Raw genomic sequence first — 18466 nt, 5'->3', positions numbered from 1 at the left:
GGATAGGTATATTGATATCATACAAAAAAATGTCTCACTAGTAATAGACAACAATTTTAAACTTGATGCACCCTATAAATTGGTCTCAAAATATGTAAAACCAATCTACATCGTCCTAGAAGGGTGAAATAGATCACTCAGTTATGAAAAGTTATAGAAATAATATATGAGATTTGAACAATTAAAGTGACCAATTAATAGACAAATGCATAGATACATACAATTCTCAAGTACACATGGATCTTTTATAAAAATTGGACATTCACAAGGTCATAGAACAATTTAAATTTCACAGGATCAGATGAAAATTCTTGTTTCTATCTAAGTAGTAAGAAAATAGCAGACTTACCTCAAAAAGATGCTAAGAACAGAAACAAATGGTACTAAAAACCAAAAAACAATGCACTGAAGATGGCAGGCCACATATATTGAGAGAGACAGTAGCCATTTAAGTGATGAACCAATTCTAGAACTGCCCTGGTTTTGAACTTCTTGTTATATTAGATCATAAATGCCTTTATTATTTAACAACCTTTGTAGGTAATTATTATATTTGCAGCTCTAAAAAAGTTTTCTACTTTGTCTACCTATAAAACATTGTTTGATAATACCTACACTGGCAATGTTGAGGAAAAAACATTTTCTTTCATACTGACAGGCACATACATTTTCACAGACATTTAGAGAAACAAGCTAGATAATTAAAATATGAAGTTCAATATCTTTATATACACTTAGTTATTTGTAATTCTTCTATAAATTCTTTCTTTAAATTCTAGAAATTGTTTTCTATAAAATACTATTCATTGTCATTCTCTACTGACGGTTGCCATAAAGAAAAATTTTCCCTAAATTCTTTTCTCTTCTCTCTATACCTCATTCCACCTCAGGAAAAAGAAATGAACACATGAGATTGGTGTTTTTTGGAGGACAAAACTGGGCACGTGCAGCTCAGCAGCTTTCTTTCCTTCTTTCTTGGATAGCAGCCTGTATGTGGACTGAGACTTCTACTTCTCTGTGCATCAGACTGGGAATGGCAGATGTGTTAGTTTTAGATGAAAAGTTACATTTAAACAAATAATCAGATATTGTGAGAAAAAATACATTCAAAGAAAATAAAAGTCATGGAATTTGGGGCAGTGAATTTTAAGCAGAGACTGAAACGTTTGGCATGGCTACAGTGAATGGGTTTATTCTCCGATGGTGTTTTTAAAATGAGCTTCAAGGGGCTTCCCTGGTGGTGCAGTGGTTGCGAGTCCGCCTGCCTATGCAGGGGACACGGGTTCGTGCCCCGGTCCGGGAAGATCCCACATGCCGCGGAGCGACTGGGCCCGTGAGCCATGGCCGCTGAGCTTGTGCGTCCGGAGCCTGTGCTCTGCAACGGGAGAGGCCACAACAGTGAGAGTCCCGCGTACCACAATAATAATAATAATAAAATAAAAATGAGCATCAAGCAACTTCTTGAATTTAGTGACTTGCAAGGTCTTTTTTTGTGTAGCAGGGCTGGTTTTACAGATGTGTTGCTGACTGTTAATGGCTGAGACCTGGGCAATGTTGATAGATAATTCTCTTGCATTTCTGCACATCTCTTGACAATATTTGTTCCAGAAAATCTGTTTAAAGATGTTTATGTAGCAAATAGCTTTGGACTATAAAGATAGCTTTTTCCTTTGGGACAGGGAAAATTTATTTGCTTTTCAGGATACTAAAGACAATGTCTCGCTCTGGGGCAAAGATGGAGTACAGTTGCTCCCAGTCTTCTTCTAAGGTTGAGTGTGTTGTAAGCTTGGGGATCCTCAGCTGTGACACAAATCTACTATGTGCAGCACCCACCAGGACCATTTCTCATTTCTCATCCTCCCGTGGAAGGACGAAGTAATGCAAACAGGGAACTCATACTTCATGTGCCACAAGTAACTAAGTCTTTTGTCTCTGAACCAGGACTCTTGTTTCTTCTTCCAGCTTGCATTAAACTGTGGCAGGTTAATTTGCTAGCTTGCAGGTAACATCTCAGACCCTTCCCAGTTCTTAAGGAAAAAAACATTGTCTTAAATCATATGCTATTGTTTTTTAACATCTTTATTGGAGTATTATTGCTTTACAATGTTGTGTTAGTTTCTGCTATATAACAAAATGAATCAGCTATATGCATACATATATCCCCATATCCCCTCCCTCTTGCATCTCCTTCCCACCCTCCCTATCCCACCCCTCTAGGTGGTCACAAATACCGAGCTAATTTCCCTGTGCTATGCAGCTGCTTCTTACTAGCTATGTATTTACATTTGGTAGTGTGCATATATCAATGCTACTGTCTCACTAAGTCCCAGCTTACCCTTCCCCATCCCAGTGTCGTCAAGTCCATTCTCTACATCTGCATCTTTATTCCTGTCCTGCCCCTAGGTTCATTAGAACCATTTATTTTTTAGATTCCACATATATGTGTTAGCATACGGTATTTGTTTTTCTCTTTCTGACTTACTTCACTCTGTATGGCAGACTTTAGGTCCATTCACCTCACTACAAATAACACAGTTTCGTTTCTTTATATGGCTGAATACTTCATGTGCCACAAGTAACTAAGTCTTTTGTCTCTGAACCAGGACTCTTGTTTCTTCTTCCAGCTTGCATTGAATAATATTCTATTGTATATATGTGCCACATCTTCTTTATCCATTCATCTGTCGATGGACACTTAGGTTGCTTCCATGTCCTGGCTATTGTAAATAGAGCTGCAATGAACATTGTTGTACATGACTCTTTTTGAATTATGGTTTTCTCAGGGTATATGCCCAATACTGGGATTGCTGGGTCATATGGTAGTTCTATTTTTCATTTTCTAAGGAACCTCCATACTATTCTCCATACTGGCTGTATCTAATTATATTCCCACCAATAGTGCAAGAGGGTTCTCTTTTCTCCACACCCTCTCCAGCATTTATTGTTTGAAGATTTGAGATGGCCATTCTGACTGGTGTGAGGTGATACCTCATTGTAATTTTGATTTGCATTTCTCTAGTGATTAGTGATGTTGAGCATCCTTTCATGTGTTTGTTGGTAATCTGCATTTCTTCTTTGGAGAAATGTCTATTTAGTTCTTCTGCCCATTTTCATATTGGGTTTGATTTTTTGATATTGAGCTGCATGAGCTTGAATATTTTGGAGATTAATCCTCTGTCAGTTTCTTCATTTGCAAACATTTTCTCCCATTCTGCAGGTTGTCTTTCCTTCTTGTTTGTAGTTTCCTTTGCTTTGCAAAAGCTTTTAAGTTTCATTAGGTCCCATTTGTTTATTTTTGTTTTTATTTCCATTTCCCTAGGAGGTGGGTCAAAAAGGATCTTGCTGTGATTTATGTCATGGAGTGTTCTATGTTTTCCTCTAAGAGTTTTATACTGTCTACCCTTACAATTAGGTCTTTAATACATTTTGAGTTTATTTTGGTGTCTGGTGTTAGGAAGTGGTCTAATTTCATTCTTTTACATGTAGCTGTCCAGTTTTTCCAGCATCACTTATTGAAGATGCTGTCTTTTCTCCATTGTGTATTCTTGCCTCCTTTATCAAAGATAAGGTGACCATATGTGCATGGGTTTATCTCTGGGCTTTCTATCTTGTTCCATTGGTCTATATTTCTGTTTTTGTGCCAGTACCATACTGTCTTGATTACTGTAGCTTTGTAGTGTAGTCTGAAGTCAGGGAACCCAAGTCCTCCAGCTCTGTTTTTCTTTCTCAAGATTGCTTTGGCTATTTGGGATCTTTTGTGTTTTCATACAGATTGTGAAATTTTTTGTTCTAGTGCTGCAAAAAATGCCATTAGTAGTTTGATAGGGATTGCACTGAATCTGTAGAGTGCTTTGGGTAGTATAGTCATTTTCCCAATGTTGGTTCTTCCAATCCAAGAACATGGTATATCTCTCCATCTGTTTGTATCATATTTAATTTCTTTCATCTGGGTCTTATAGTCTTCTGCATACAGGTTTTTTGTCTCCTTAGGTAGGTTTTTTCCTGGGTATTTTATTATTTTTGTTGCAGTGGTAAATGGGAGTGTTTCCTTAATTTCTCTTTCAGATTTTTCATCATTAGTGTATAGGAATGCAAGAGATTTCTGTACACTAATTTTGTATCCTGCTAGTCTGCCAGATTCATTGATTAGCTCTAGTAGTTTTCTGGTAGCATCTTTGGGATTCTTTATGTATAGTATCATGTCATCTGCAAACAGTGAGTTTTACTTCTTCTTTTCCAATTTGGATTTCTTTTATTTCTTTTTCTTCTCTGATTGCTGTGACTAAAACTTTCAAAACTATGTTGAAAAATAGGTGAGAGAGTGGGCAACCTTGTCTTGCTCCTGATCTTAGAGGAAATGGTTTCAGTTTTTCAACATTGAGAACGATGTTGGCTGTGGGTTTATCATTTATGCCCTTTATTATGTTGAGGTTAGTTCCCTCTACACCTACATTCTGGAGGGTTTTTATCATAAATGGGTGTTGAATTTTGTCAAAAGCTTCTTCTGCATCTAGTGCGATTATCATATAGTTTTTATCCTTCAGTTTGTTAATATGGTGTATCACATTGACTGATTTGTGTATATTGAAGAATCATTGCATTGCTGGGAAAAACCCCACTTGATCATGGTGTATGATCCTTTTAATGTGCTGTTGGATTCTGTTTGCTAGTATTTTGTTGAGGATTTTTGCATCTATGTTCATCAGTGATATTGGCCTGTAGTTTTCTTTTTTGTTGACACCTTTGTCTGGTTTTGGTATAGAGTGATGGTGGCCTCACAGAATGAGTTTGGGAGTGTTCCTCCCTCTCCTACATTTTGGAAGAGTTTGAGAAGGATAGGTGTTAGCTCTTCTCTAAATGTTTGATAGAATTCACCTGTGAAGCCATCTGGTCCTGGGCTTTTATTTGTTGGAAGATTTTTAATCAAGGTTTCAATTTCAGTGCTTGTGGTTGGTCTTTTTATATTTTCTAATTGCTCCTGGTTCAGTCTCCGAACGTTGTGCTTTTATAAAAATTTGTCCATTTCTTCCAGGTTGTCCATTTTATTGACAGAGTTGCTTATAGTAATCTCTCATGATCTTTTGTATTCCTGCAGTGTCAGTTGCCACATCTTTTTCATTTCTAGTTCTGTTGATTTGAGGCTTCTCTTTTTTTTTTTCTTGATTAGTCTGGCTAATGGTTTAACAATTTTGTTTATTTTCTCAAAGAACCAGCTTTTAGTCTTATTGATCTTTGCTATTGTTTCCTTCATTTCTTTTTCATTTATTTCTGATCTGATCTTTATGATTTCTCTCCTTCCTCTAACTTTGAGGGGTTTTTTTGTTCTTCATTCTCTAATTGCTTTAGGTGTAAGGTTTATTTGAGATTTTTCTTGTTTCATGAGGTAGGATTGTTGTGGTATATACTTCCCTCTTAGAACTGTTTTTGCTGCATCCCATAGGTTTTGCATTGTCATTTTTTCATTGCTATTTGTTTCTAGGTATTTTTTGATATCTCTTTGATTTCTTCAGTGACCTCTTGGTTATTTAGTATTGTTTATCCCCCATGTGTTTGTATTTTTCACAGTTCTTTTTCTTGTAATTGATATCTAGCCTCATAGTGTTGTGGTCGGAAAAGATCCTTGATACGATTTCAGTTTTCTTCAATTTACCAAGGCTTGATTTGTCGCCCAAGATATGGTCTATGCTGGAGAGTATTCCATGAGCACTTGGGATGAAAGTGTATTCTGTTGTTTTGGATGGAATGTCCTATAAATATCAATTAATTCCATCTTGTTTAATGTATCTATTTAAAGCTTGTGTTTCCTTATTTATTTTCATTTTGGATGATCTGTCCATTGGTGAAAGTGGGGTGTTAAAGTCCCCTACTGTGATTGTGTTACTGTCAATTTCCCCTTTTATGGCTGTTAGCATTTGTCTTATGTATTGAGGTGCTACTATGTTGGGTGCATAAATATTTACAGTTGTTATATCTTCTTGGATTGATCCCGTGATCATTATGTAGTGTCCTTCTTTGTCTCTTCTAATAGTCTTTGTTTCAAAGTATATTTTGTCTGATATGAGAATTGCTACTTCAGCTTTCTTTTGATTTCCATTTGCATGGAATATCTTTTACCATCCCCTCACTTTCAGTCTGTAAGTGTCCCTAGGTCTGATATGGGTCTTGTGTAGACAGCATATATACAGGTCTTGTTTTTGTGTCCATTCAGCCAATCTATGTCTTTTGGTGCGAACATTTAATCCATTTACACTTAAGGTAATCATCAATATGTATGTTTCAATTACCATTTTCTTAATTGCTTTGGGTTTTTGTGTTATTTTTTGTAGGTCTTTTCTTTCTCATGTTTCCTGCCTAGAGAAGTTCCTTTAGCATTTGTTGTAAAGCTGTTTTGGTGGTGTTGAATTCTCTTAACTTTTGCTTGTCTGTAAAGTTTTTAAAATCTCCGTCGAATCTGAATGAGATCCTTGCTGGGTAGGGTAATCTTGGTTGTAGTTTTTTTCCCTTCATCAGTTTAAGTATGCCACTCCCTTCTGGCTTGCAGAGTTTCAGCTGAAAGATCAGCTGTTAACCTTATGGGGATTCCCTTGTATGTTATTTGTTGCTTTTCCCTTGCTGTTTTTAATATTTTTTCTTTGTATTTAATTTTTGATAGTTTGATTAATATATGTCCAGGAGTGTTTCTCTTTGGGTTTATCCTCTATGGGACTCTCTGCACTTTCTGGACTTGATTGACTATTTCCTTTACCATGTTAGGGGAATTTTTGACTATAATCTCCTCAAATATTTTCTCAGACCCTTTCTTTTTCTCTTCTTTATCTGGGACCTGTATAATTCAAATGTTGGTGTGTTTAATGTTGTCCCAGAGTCTCTGAGACTGTCTTCAATTCTTTTCATTCTTTTTTCTTTATTCTGCTCACTGGCAGTTATTTCCACCATTTTATCTTTCAGCTCACATCTCTGTTCTCCCTCCGTTATTCTGCTATTGATTCCTTCTAGAGTATTCTTAATTTAAGTTATTATGTTGTTCATCACTGTTTGTTTGCTCTTTAGTTCTTCTAGATCCTTGTTAAATGTTTCTTATATTTTCTCCATTCTGTTTCTGAGATTTTAGGGCATTTTCACTATCATTACTCTGAATTCTTTTTCAGAAAGGTTGCCTATTTTGTCTTCATTTATTCGGTCTTGTAGGCTTTTACGTTGCTCGTTTGTCTGTAACATTATTTTGTCATTTCATTTTTTATTTTTTGATGGGTGGAGCTGTATTCCTGTGTTACTGGTTGTTTGGCCTGAGGCATCCAGCACTGGAGTTTGCAGGCAGTTGGATAGAGCCAGGTCTTGGTGCTGAGATTAGGACCTCCAGGAGGCCTAACTCCAATTACTATTCCCTGGCGTTTGATGTTCTCTATTAGTCCAGCGGTTTGGACTTGGAGCTCCCACCACAGGAGCTCAGGCCCAACCACTGGCCTGGGAACCAAGATCCTGCAAGCTGTGTGGCATGGCAAAAAAAAAAAAAAAAAAAAAAGAATAAAAGAGCAGTACAATGTCAAAGAATAAAAAAATAAAATAGAAAGATAAAAAATATATTAGGAAATATAAAAATGTAATTTAAACAACTGCAACAAGGTAAAATAAAACCACAACAGAAAAAAGAAAAAAAAAAGGTGGGGGCGGGGGAAACAAGCCAAAAGGAGAGAACAATAACAAAGTGTAAAGAATAAAATAAAATTAGAAAAATAAAAGATTTATTAGGACAAATAAAAATATAAATGAATCAACAACAATGGATCAACAAAGTAAAACAGAACCCCAATCTAAAAGAGGAAAAACGAAAAAAAAAAAGTATTGGCTATGGGGGTGGAGTTTAGGCAGGGGCGGGGTTTTAGGGGGCAGAACCTAGGCCTGTGAGGGGGTGACATTTGATTGTGGGGGGGGGCCTAGGCTCAAGACTTGGGTGGAAGGGGAGAGGAAGCACATCGGAAAGGAGGGCCTCTGGAGCGTGGAGTTCCGGTGTCTGGAGGTAGGGCTCTGCCTGAGGGTGTGTTGGTGGGGTTTAGGCCCAGCTTATTGTAGGGGGTCTCTGAGTGTAGAGGTAGGGTCCTGGATGGGGGTGTAGGGGCGGGTTTGGGCTCTGCATGCCAGGAGGGAGGCTCCTGCGCAGAGGATTAGTCCCAGGAGCCCAACAGGCTCCCAGGTGCCTAAGTAGACAGGGAAAGGGCTGGCCATGTTCCCTTCCATTCCTCTGTGCCCCCTGCACCATCTCCCCCAGGGTCACCCCCATCCCCTCTGGACCCCTAACCACGTCCTGCTGGGTGTAGGAACTCCTCCTCTCCCCCAGCCACCCCTCAGGGGTGTAGGAGCTCCTCCTCTCCCCCAGCTACCCCTCAGGGGTGCCGGTCCCAGAAGTCAGGCCTTTACTTTTTCTCCCCCTTCCCTCCCTCCCACTCCCTCAGAACCCATATGGTTGGAGGGGGCCTCGGTGGGCAGAAGCCCAGGATCAGGCCCAGGATCTCAGCAGGCTTCTGGGGGTCCAAGTGGGCAGAGGAAAACTGGCCATGCTCCCTTTTGATCCTCTGTCCTCCCAGTGGTCCCCTGATTTCCTCCTTCAGGCATGGATCCCTTCTCCTCCCCCAGATGCCCCTCAGGGGCACCAGTCCCGTATCACCTCCACTTCTCCTCCCCCTTCACTCTCCCCATGCCCCACGTCCTACCCAGTCACTGGGGGTTCATCCCATCCCCTTAGGTGTCTGTGGCCTCCCACCGGTGCCTGGTAGGTGCCCTAGTTTTGCGGAGACACAAATTCCGTGTCCTCCTAGTCCACCATCTTGACTCCACCCCTCTTATGCTATTTTGAAATGATGAATATTGTTGACATTTTAAAATATGTTTTAAAAATTTTAATGGGAAAGCCATAGTTTAACAAAAACCCTATGGATTTCAGAAACAGAAAGTCCTTAAAAATTTCTTTAAAAACGTCTTGGGCCTCAAAAGCCTCAGGAATGGTGTAAAGTTCTCAGGAATAAAGGGACTGGACTTCCCTGGTGGTCCAGTGGCTAAGAGTCTGCGCTCCCAATGCAGGGGCCCCAGGTTCGGTCCCTGGTCAGGGAATTAGATCCCACATGCAACTAAGAGTTCGCATGCCACAGCTAAAAGTCCTGCATGCCACAACTAAAGATCCCACCTGCCACAACTAAAAGATCGTGCATGCCATAATGAAGATCCTGCATATGGCAACGAAGGTCCCATGTGCTGCAACTAAGACGCAGAGCAGCCAAATAAATAAATAAATATTAAAAAGAAAAAAAGAATAAATGGAACCATGCAGCGCTCTAGGTTACAGAAAAATGACAGAGTTTGGGTTACAATTTATGTCAGGTTGAATTTTGCTAAACAGAAATCCTGACCTGATTTGTAAATGAGGCTGGGGCAGGATTAAAAATCTTTAGCCTCGGTGAGGAGAACCACGAATGCTGCTTATAATAAGGCAACTGAACTCCATTGGTGCTACAGAGCTCTAATGGAGTTCTAGCTTTAAATCATTATTCTTAGTCATATAGACAATGATAGATGTGCTGTCTCAAATATCTTTTAAAATGTCTTTTAGAAACTAAAGGGAAAATTCTGAAATGACTATCCTTGAATTAATATAGTTTGTCCAAGTTGACTCTGTATTTATTCAATACAAGATCTATAAACTTGGCTTTAGATTTCTGAGATGAAAATTATGACTTTACTCAAAGAAGGGAGGATATATTTTATAATAAAAAAACATACAAAAATAGGAGCTCTGTTGGTAAGGAGAAATTATCATCTTCTTAGGTTGAAGAAGATGGACAACTTTGAAGTCACAGAACACCCTAAGGTCTTTCTAAACCTTGCTACTAAAAGTGTGGTCCACAGACCAGCAGCATTGGCATCAATCAAGATGTATTTTTACACCTTGATACATTTCTCCTAAATTAAACCTATGAATTGGAACTTGCATGTTATGGAGACCTTGGGTGATTTTTACTTGTGTTGAAGTTTGAGAAGTATAGCCTTAAGCGATCTAAAGATTGTCTCTGGGAATTAGGTGTTGTAAACTGTGGGAAAGTAAATATGTAAGTAAACCATACTCCGTACTAATGGAGTATGTTTTTTTTGCAGGTTCCTTGGTGCCATCTCTGTGCTGATATGGGTCTGTATCCTGTAAGCAAATAATTTATACCTTGCCTTTAGGCAGAAAAGAGGAAGGTAGAGAGAACTTTCCCTGTGTTTGCTGCTTCTTAATTGCCTGCAGCTCAAAATAATTTTTATGTCAAAGATGCACATTTTTGAGGTGACATTTTCTGGTTTCCTTGAAATTAAAACTTTAAGAGAAGATGAAGGATAAAATATATTAAGAGGGATCCAGATAGAATAATAATGAATAGAGACTAGGCTGGAGTTAGTCTGCTGAGAGAATACTTCATGGGTAGAATACTTTCTGGGTAAAATTATTCAATATGTATATACAATGAATATAGACACAATTGTTTTTGAATAAGAGATGATTTTAGTAGATGCAGAAGTCTTTGATTATAAAATCTTATTTGAATTATGGGAGACCCTACAATTCAAAACCTAAAAGAAGCTGTTAGTGAAATATCTGAGACAGGAAGCAAATGTAAAATAGAAAGATTTTTGATTCAACAAAATATGCTGATATTATATTGAATAGAAGAGGAAAGAATCAAAATACAAATGGTTTAAACTCTTATAATTTCAGATAGACCTTCCAACAGGAAAATAAAAACACTACAGACATATTCCACTACAGAACAATTCCCAGTGTAGAAAAATGTGTAACATAAAGAAATGTCATCAAAGTTCTCCGTTATTCCAAAGGAAAGGCAGTGTGATAAGAAGCATATGACAGATGCACCAATAGTGGCTTTAGTTCAGAAAACCCTTGTGGATAAATTTCCAGCTGAAACACATATGGGGTTGAGAGAAACTTGCCTAGAAGGGGGGTCATAGGCTTAAGCTGCTATTATGGAATAGGATGGAGAGACCTGCTCACAAGAGATAGTAAAGGCCATGCTACTAACACAGACTACCTCCTGTCAAAAATGTGGACTCCCAGGGACATTGTAAATTAAGAGTTTGAATATGCTGGATGGCGAAGAAAGACTTGTCAACTAAGATCTGGTGATTGAGGCTGTCACCATTACAAATTTTTAAACTTTACCAGAAGGCAGGAATATCTTAAATGCTATTCTAAGAGAGGGAACATTTGCATAATGGAATTTCCTTCCAGATATCCTAAACATAGTGGCATAATTAACTTCTTTTGTGTGATTTTTCCTAATCTCACCTATTCACAAATCATGGGATCCGGTCATCTGGCAAAATTGACTGGTACATTGGCAAAGCTGAAACCCAGATGTTCCCTCTATGCCCCTTCTCTCAAACACCATTGAGTTTTGTTATAGTCTTTGGCACGTCTGAGTGTGGGCTTCTGAAAGCAAAATTTTGCCTAGTTTAACTGCCCTAGTGAACAAGGTTTGACATGTTTTCTAAGTTTATTGGAAAATATGCCGGTGCTGAAATGATGTATGGTATCTTATTAATTCTAGATTTTCTTAAATGTGAGACATATCAGAGATTTGTCACTGATCTTCTACAATTTCTGAAGGAGCTCACTCATTCCAGTGAGACATCGACACCATAGCTGCTCAAGACACTTTATCTCCATCAGCTTGCAGAACTTTTCTGGTTTACTCAGATAAAATGGTGGATTAAACTAAAATAAGAAATTAGAGAAAAGATTAATGTAAAAATTTTAGACTTTAGACTATTATGAGAATATTATTTGGGGATTAAATTCCTATGGACATTATTTTGCAAGGATAATTAATTGAACTTGAAGTTCTTTGGAAATTAATAAACGATTTATATTCAAATTTGGAAGATCTCCACTAACACTGTGTTCTAGAATTTTAATATTGTTATCTAGTCACAGAACAGACCCTCTGAAGAGTTTTATTGGACAACATGGCTGGAACAAATTTGAGCCAAAAAATAAAATGGTGAATTTTGAGCCTTGAGAAGATACCAGCTTTTCAAAGTTTTAGTTAATGTAGTATTCTGAGCCTTTTCATAACCTTTTGAGGGAAAAAATTGACACTGTTCATCAGTAATCCTGGGCTGATCCTAAAAAGTGGCTGATATGGAGGTAGGGGCAGATATGCTGATCTTGCCTCCAACTCTGGATTAACTCTAGGCTTAGTGCTTAAGTCCTTAAATTCAACCAGTTGTTAAGAAACTTGAAAATATCAGCTTGTGAATGTTTCCTCCTTATTTCTGACTTTAAGAATGGTGACTTTCCCTATATCTTCCAACAACTTTTTACCACCTTATTCCTTATTTTTTTGGAAAAGAATCATGATTAAATTTGACTTGGAAGGAGAAACTGGCTGATATTTCCCATTCTTTTTCTCTGTTTCCTATTTTTGGGTGAGCAAGCTGTCATGTCCACTCTGTTCCCTATACTTTAATTTTAGAGGTTATGTTCTGACATTGCATAGTAAGCCTAGACCTGGCCCTACACTGTCTGTGATAGGGAAGGGAAGAATTGTTCTCAGTCTACAGTTCATTGTTATTAAGAACTTACTTGCACAAAGAGATAACCCACTCAGCAAGTCATAATTGGGTGCCCGTATGCATTACTTCTTTATCATGTTTTTTTAATATATTGAGCATTTGGATAGAGAAAATGTATTTTATTTGCCATGCTCCTTCCAACACCTAGACTAAGGTTTTTTTTCTTTTTCTTTTAAAGTATCTCAATCTCTAATCAATTTGTGAAAATATTGCTTATACTGTATTTTTCATTATATTTGTCAAATAGGCTTCAATAGCACTTCCAAGTTTGGCTTTCCAGAACGATTCCATTTTGAAATGTGTCTGTCCATTTATATTGCCCTCAGACTGCTTTATTGTTTTCATAGTGCTTGTGTGAAATTATGTAGCACATCTGTTTACACATTTACTGTCTATCTCACTCAAAGGAACATAAGATTAATTAGGTAAGGAAGTGTTTCTTATTTGTGTTTGAAACCCTACCACTTAGTGCAATGCCTGATATATGATAGGGAAATTTGTGAAGATCTGTTGATGAGTGAATAGTTTTAACCATAATGTTAAAATCATATTTAAAAACAAAAACTTCTCAAGGAGAAGCAGTATATATTAACCATCCAGTGATCTATGACAGGGCATAGTATTAAAAACTGTTTGTTGGGTCAATGAGATAGCCTTTCAGGAATTTGAAATGCCAAGGAAAGGAAGTAGCAATAGGATCCAAATCTGAAAAATGCTATGAGGTAGACTTAAATCTCTGCGGTATCATGTAAGTCTAAACTTGTATTTTAATCCAATACTGTCAAAAGGAAGTCATGAAGAATTGAAAAAAAGAATTACACGTTAGAGGAGGGAAATGCTATTCTGTATCAAAGAAAGAAAGGAATTGATATGCAGAGATACTACAAAAGAGATATCCTATGATGTAGATGAAAGTATGGGAGTATAACTTTTTCCCATATTTCCCCTAGTTTCTTACAGGTGTCCATTTCAATGTTGCCAGAAGGCATCAATGCATCGATCATAACAATGTACTCTTGAGATAGGAGTATATATTTTGTTTCTTGTAAAAAAAAATAGTATCCAACTAGAATGAAAATATTTGCTAATATATTTATTTTGAATTTTTTAAATCTATATGCATAAATGGAGACCCAACTTTATTTTTGTTTCATTTATTTAACATTTTTAAAATTAAGTCTATGCTAATAGCATGAAACAAGATATACCAAAGAAGCATTTTTTTCCTTCTCTTTTCCCTCGAAAAATTTAAGTAACATAGAAATTATTCTGTTCCTTGAAAGTTTGAAAGAATTTGCTCATGAAACGTCTTTCCATGATTTACTGATAGTTATGCATATCTCCTTTGTTTCTAATGAACTTAGTTAATGACTCCACTTGAATTAATTGTACAATATTAGAGTAACCTAGGAAATTGTCCTTTTTATACACATGTTCAAATGTAGATAATACAGTTTAAGAAAAAAATGTAGGCTATAAAGCCTGTTTAATCAATCAAAATCCTAGCACAATAGAGATAGTACATTCAAAATTGTGTTAATTTAGGAAAATTTGCAAAAATGAACTATTTACAAAATGTGAGCAGAGCTGAGAAACCAGCTGGAAATGGTTTCCATTCACAAGTGAAATTCACTTCACCAAAGGAATGGTGAAGTCTGCAGGGCTGGAAACCATAGGAAACCAGTGCCATCCATAGGCGGGATGACTTTTGCCTTTTTTTGGTATAATTCAAAGGAACTTTAGGGCTTCCCTGGTGGCGCAGTGTTTGAGAGTCCGCCTGCCGATGCAGGGGACACGGGTTCGTGCCCCGGTCCGCGAAGATCCCACATGCCGCGGAGCGGCTAGGTCCGTGAGCCATGGCCGCTGAGTCTGCGCATCCGGAGCCTGTGCTCCGCAACGGGAGACGGGAGAGGCCAGAATAGTGAGAGGCCCGAGTACCGCAAAAAAAAAAAAAAAAAAGGAACTTTAATGGAACCTGGAAAATATAGTTGCAGATATAAGCTAGGACTTCATAGGACCTGTAGCTTTCTTTGATGGTCTGCAGTCACCTCATGGTGACCCAGCACAGAAGAAACTGAAGATTAAGCTGTTCTCTTGCTTTTTTAGATATATCCATAATGTAAATTCTTCTATCTTAAAAAAAAAAAGTATCTCTTTACTCCATAGTAATCCACCTCCAGGTACTACCTTTTAGAGAGATAAAAACCACAAAATGTCAAATAGCCTATCCATACTAGATGTCTTTTATTTCATTCTTCCCACTTTCCGTTGAACTCCCTCTAAAGAGACTTCCACATAAACTCACTCTATTGAAGTTGCTCTATTCAGGGTCACCAATGACCTCAATACTGCTAAAGCCAAAAGTTTTCAGTCTCTATCTTTAGTGAACTTTCATCAGCATTTGACACCATTAACCACTTCCTCTTTGGTACAGGTTCTTCATTTGACTTTGCAGACACCTCACTGTCCTGCATTTTTTCCTAACTTGCTGTTCTCTCCCTCTCATTCTGTTTTTCTGGTTTCTGGCTATTTCTCCAATTTCTAAATGTTGGAGGGTACCTGAACTCTCTCCTAGGGCCTCTTCTTTATGCTATCTATACTCACCCCTTTAGATGTTGAGTCTCATGGTTTTAAATACCATCCAGATATCAGTAACTGTCAAATTTTTATTTTAAGTCCTGGCATTTATGCAAACATCAGACTCGTGTAATGAAAAACCTACTCAAACCCAATATGATACCTAATAAAAATCTCATGCTTAACATATCCAAAACTAAATTTCTGTTTTTATTGCACTCACTCTTCTCACAATCTTCTCTATGTTAGTAAATTGTTATTCCAGTCCAAAATAAACTCAGGACAAAACAAAACAAAGCAAAAAATGAAACCCAAAAGAACTAAAAACCAAAACCTTGATGTTATCTTCAATTCTTATCTTTTTCTCTTACCCCACATCAAATAAGTCTTGGCCTTACTGTCAAAAAAATATGTAGAATCTGTCTATAATTCACTACTCCACTTCTTCCTGAATTGTTGCAATAATTTCCCTTCAGATTTCCCTGATTCTTTTCCTGAGGCCCTAAAGTCTATTCTCAAAACAAAAAGCAGAGCATTTTTTAAAAAGTAAATCATATCATGTCATACGTCTGCTTCAAGGCTTCAGTATCTTTCAAATGTAAGAAGGTACTCAGAGATTTACATATATATATATATCTATATATATCTATATATATATATATCCCAGATACAAGACCCTATAGGATCTGCTCCCCCTCCTATGGCCTCATCACTCTGATTTTGTTTACTGCTTCTCTCTTTGGTCAGTCCATTCCAGCCACACTGGCTTCATTTCTATTCCTCCAATAATCTATGTATTCACTTGCCTCAGGGACTTTGCACCTGCTCTTCCATGTGCCTAGAATATCTTTCTTCTTTGTAAGTAGAGCTTTTTTCTCTTCATTTCCTCCCTCAAAGTTATTGTTCTCTAAGAGTCCTTTCCAGCATACCCTCCTGTATTTTTCTCTATACAACTTGACACATATTGTTTTGATATACTTTGTGTTTTATACATGCATGTATGTATGTATGTATCCCCACTTTTCTTGAATGAAAAATCTACAAAGGGAGAGAGTTTTGCCTTTTTTTGGTGTAACTCAATAAAAATGTTCAGCATATAGCTATTATGCAATAAATATTTCTTGAATGATTTCTTTTATTGTACCTTTGATTTTTGTTAATCAGATTTATTGCACCAAGATTAGTTTTGCTGGATCTAGAAGTTCATATAAATAGAAAATACAATAGATATTCTTTTGCATTCAGATTTTTTTTACTCAGCATAATATTTTTAAGATCTACTCATCCTGTTGAATATAATAGTGACACATATATAGGTGAGTAGAATTACTTTGGAGGAATGTACTACATTATGTTTATCCATTCTCCTGTTAAGGAAGAAAAATGGGTTACTTCCATATTGAGTTTATTATGAATAAAGCTACTAGGAGAGTAAGTCAGAAAGAAAAAGACAAATACCGTATGCTAACACATATATATGGAATTTAAGAAAAAAAAATGTCATGAAGAACCTAGGGGTAAGACAGGAATAAAGATGCAGACCTACTGGAGAACGGACTTGAGGATATGGGGAGGGGGAAGGGTGAGCTGTGACAGGGCGAGAGAGAGGCATGGACATATACACACTAACAAACGTAGTAAGGTAGATAGCTAGTGGGAAGCAGCCACATGGCACAGGGATATTGGCTTGGTGCTTTGTGACAGCCTGGAGGGGTGGGATAGGGAGGGTGGGAGGGAGGGAGACGCAAGAGGGAAGACATATGGGAACATATGTATATGTATAACTGATTCACTTTGTTATAAAGCAGAAACTAACACACCATTGTAAAGCAATTATATCCCAATAAAGATGTTAAAAAAAAAAAGCTACTAGGAGCATTTATGTTCACAGTATTTTTGATCATATACATCTATTTATCTTGAATAAATCCCTACAAAGTAGAATTACTAGTTCATAAGAACTATCAAAACTATTGCCAAAGTTGTACCATTTTGCTTCCCCTCCAGCAGTGTATGAAAATTTTGGTTGCTTCATATTATCACTAAAATTGGTCTTTTTTTACTTTTACCCATTCTAAACTATACATAATGTTACCACATTGTGTTTTTAATTTGCACTTCTAAAATAGATAGTGAGGCTGGGCAGTTTCTCATGGGTGTAGTGGTCATTTGTATACAATTTTTGTAAAATGTCTATCTTTATGAAATAATAATCAAGTTTTTTGCACATTTTTATTGAATTTGTTCTCATTGGAATTGTTCTAAGATTATCAAATATTTTGCAGAGTACTTTATGCATTCTTAAATGTCATTTATCAAAACATGTATTAGCAATGTTATCTCAAAAATTGCGGTTTGCCTACTCATCTTCTGAACATGTGTCATGGGAAAAGCAGGATTTTTAAAATTATTATTTTGAAGTCAATTTTTTTTCTTTTATGGTTGGTGTTTTCTGTATCTTAATTAATAAATCATTGCCTACCCTAAGGTTGCAAAGATACTCTTCCTCACTTTCTTTTGGAGGTGTCAACTGAAAAGTAATGCACAACCTAAAAGTTGAAAATTATGTCTTATTTGGCAGACAAAACTGAGGACTTAAGCCCAGGCCACAACATCTCCTCTAGAGACTGCTCCAAAGAGGTAAGTGAGGAGTCAGGATATATAGGAGCTTTTGCAACAAACACCAAGTAGTCGGAACATCAAAAGATTACTGTTAATTAAAGAAAACCAGGTATCTCAAGTTAAAGAATTTAGTGCTTTTCTATGTATGGGAAGATGCAAGAGTCTGGGCTCACTGAAATCATTCCTTTGATATGCACCTCAGCTATATGGGGCCAGTATCTTGTGCTTTCTCATCCTGAGTCTCCTCAGGGTGCATTGTTGAGGGGTGGCTACAGTGGCTGGGGTCTTGATGGCAGGCATCCTGTTTCTACCCTGAGTTCCCTCAGGGCTCACCTTCTGGGCGGCTGTAATGTGATGGCTTGGTAGCTGCAACATCCTTTGTTTAATGATATGTCAGGCAATATTTTTCATTCACAGAAGCATTATAGTTAAACTTTTATGTTTAGGGCTATTATACCTTTCAAATTAATTTTTGTGTACATGTGAGGTATGGATTGAGGTTCATTTTTTTCACCCATATGAGTAGTCAATTTTTTTTTTTTTTTTTTTTTTTTTTTGCGGTACGCGGGCCTCTCACTGGTGTGGCCTCTCCCGTTGCGGAGCACAAGCCCCGGACGCGCAGGCTCAGCGGCCATGGCTCACGGGC

The 18466-nt window shown here is 37.3% G+C and overlaps 1 long non-coding RNA gene across 2 annotated transcripts in view; it reads left to right on the top strand.

Annotated features, from left to right (window-relative positions):
• The window catches only part of LOC307186684, a 166431-nt gene extending 148538 nt beyond the window's left edge, over positions 1–17893 (top strand). For both annotated transcript variants that reach the window (XR_013828449.1, XR_013828450.1), the window contains exon 4: positions 17780–17893. This is a non-coding gene — a long non-coding RNA (uncharacterized lncRNA). The remainder of the gene's footprint in view (positions 1–17779) is intronic.
• Positions 17894–18466: the final 573 nt, after the last annotated feature.

Source organism: Stenella coeruleoalba (genome assembly GCF_951394435.1).
Source record: "Stenella coeruleoalba genome assembly, chromosome: 5".
Classification (NCBI taxonomy): domain Eukaryota; kingdom Metazoa; phylum Chordata; class Mammalia; order Artiodactyla; family Delphinidae; genus Stenella; species Stenella coeruleoalba.
Note: the sequence above shows the minus strand (reverse complement) of the source record. Positions and strands in the feature narration are given on the sequence as shown.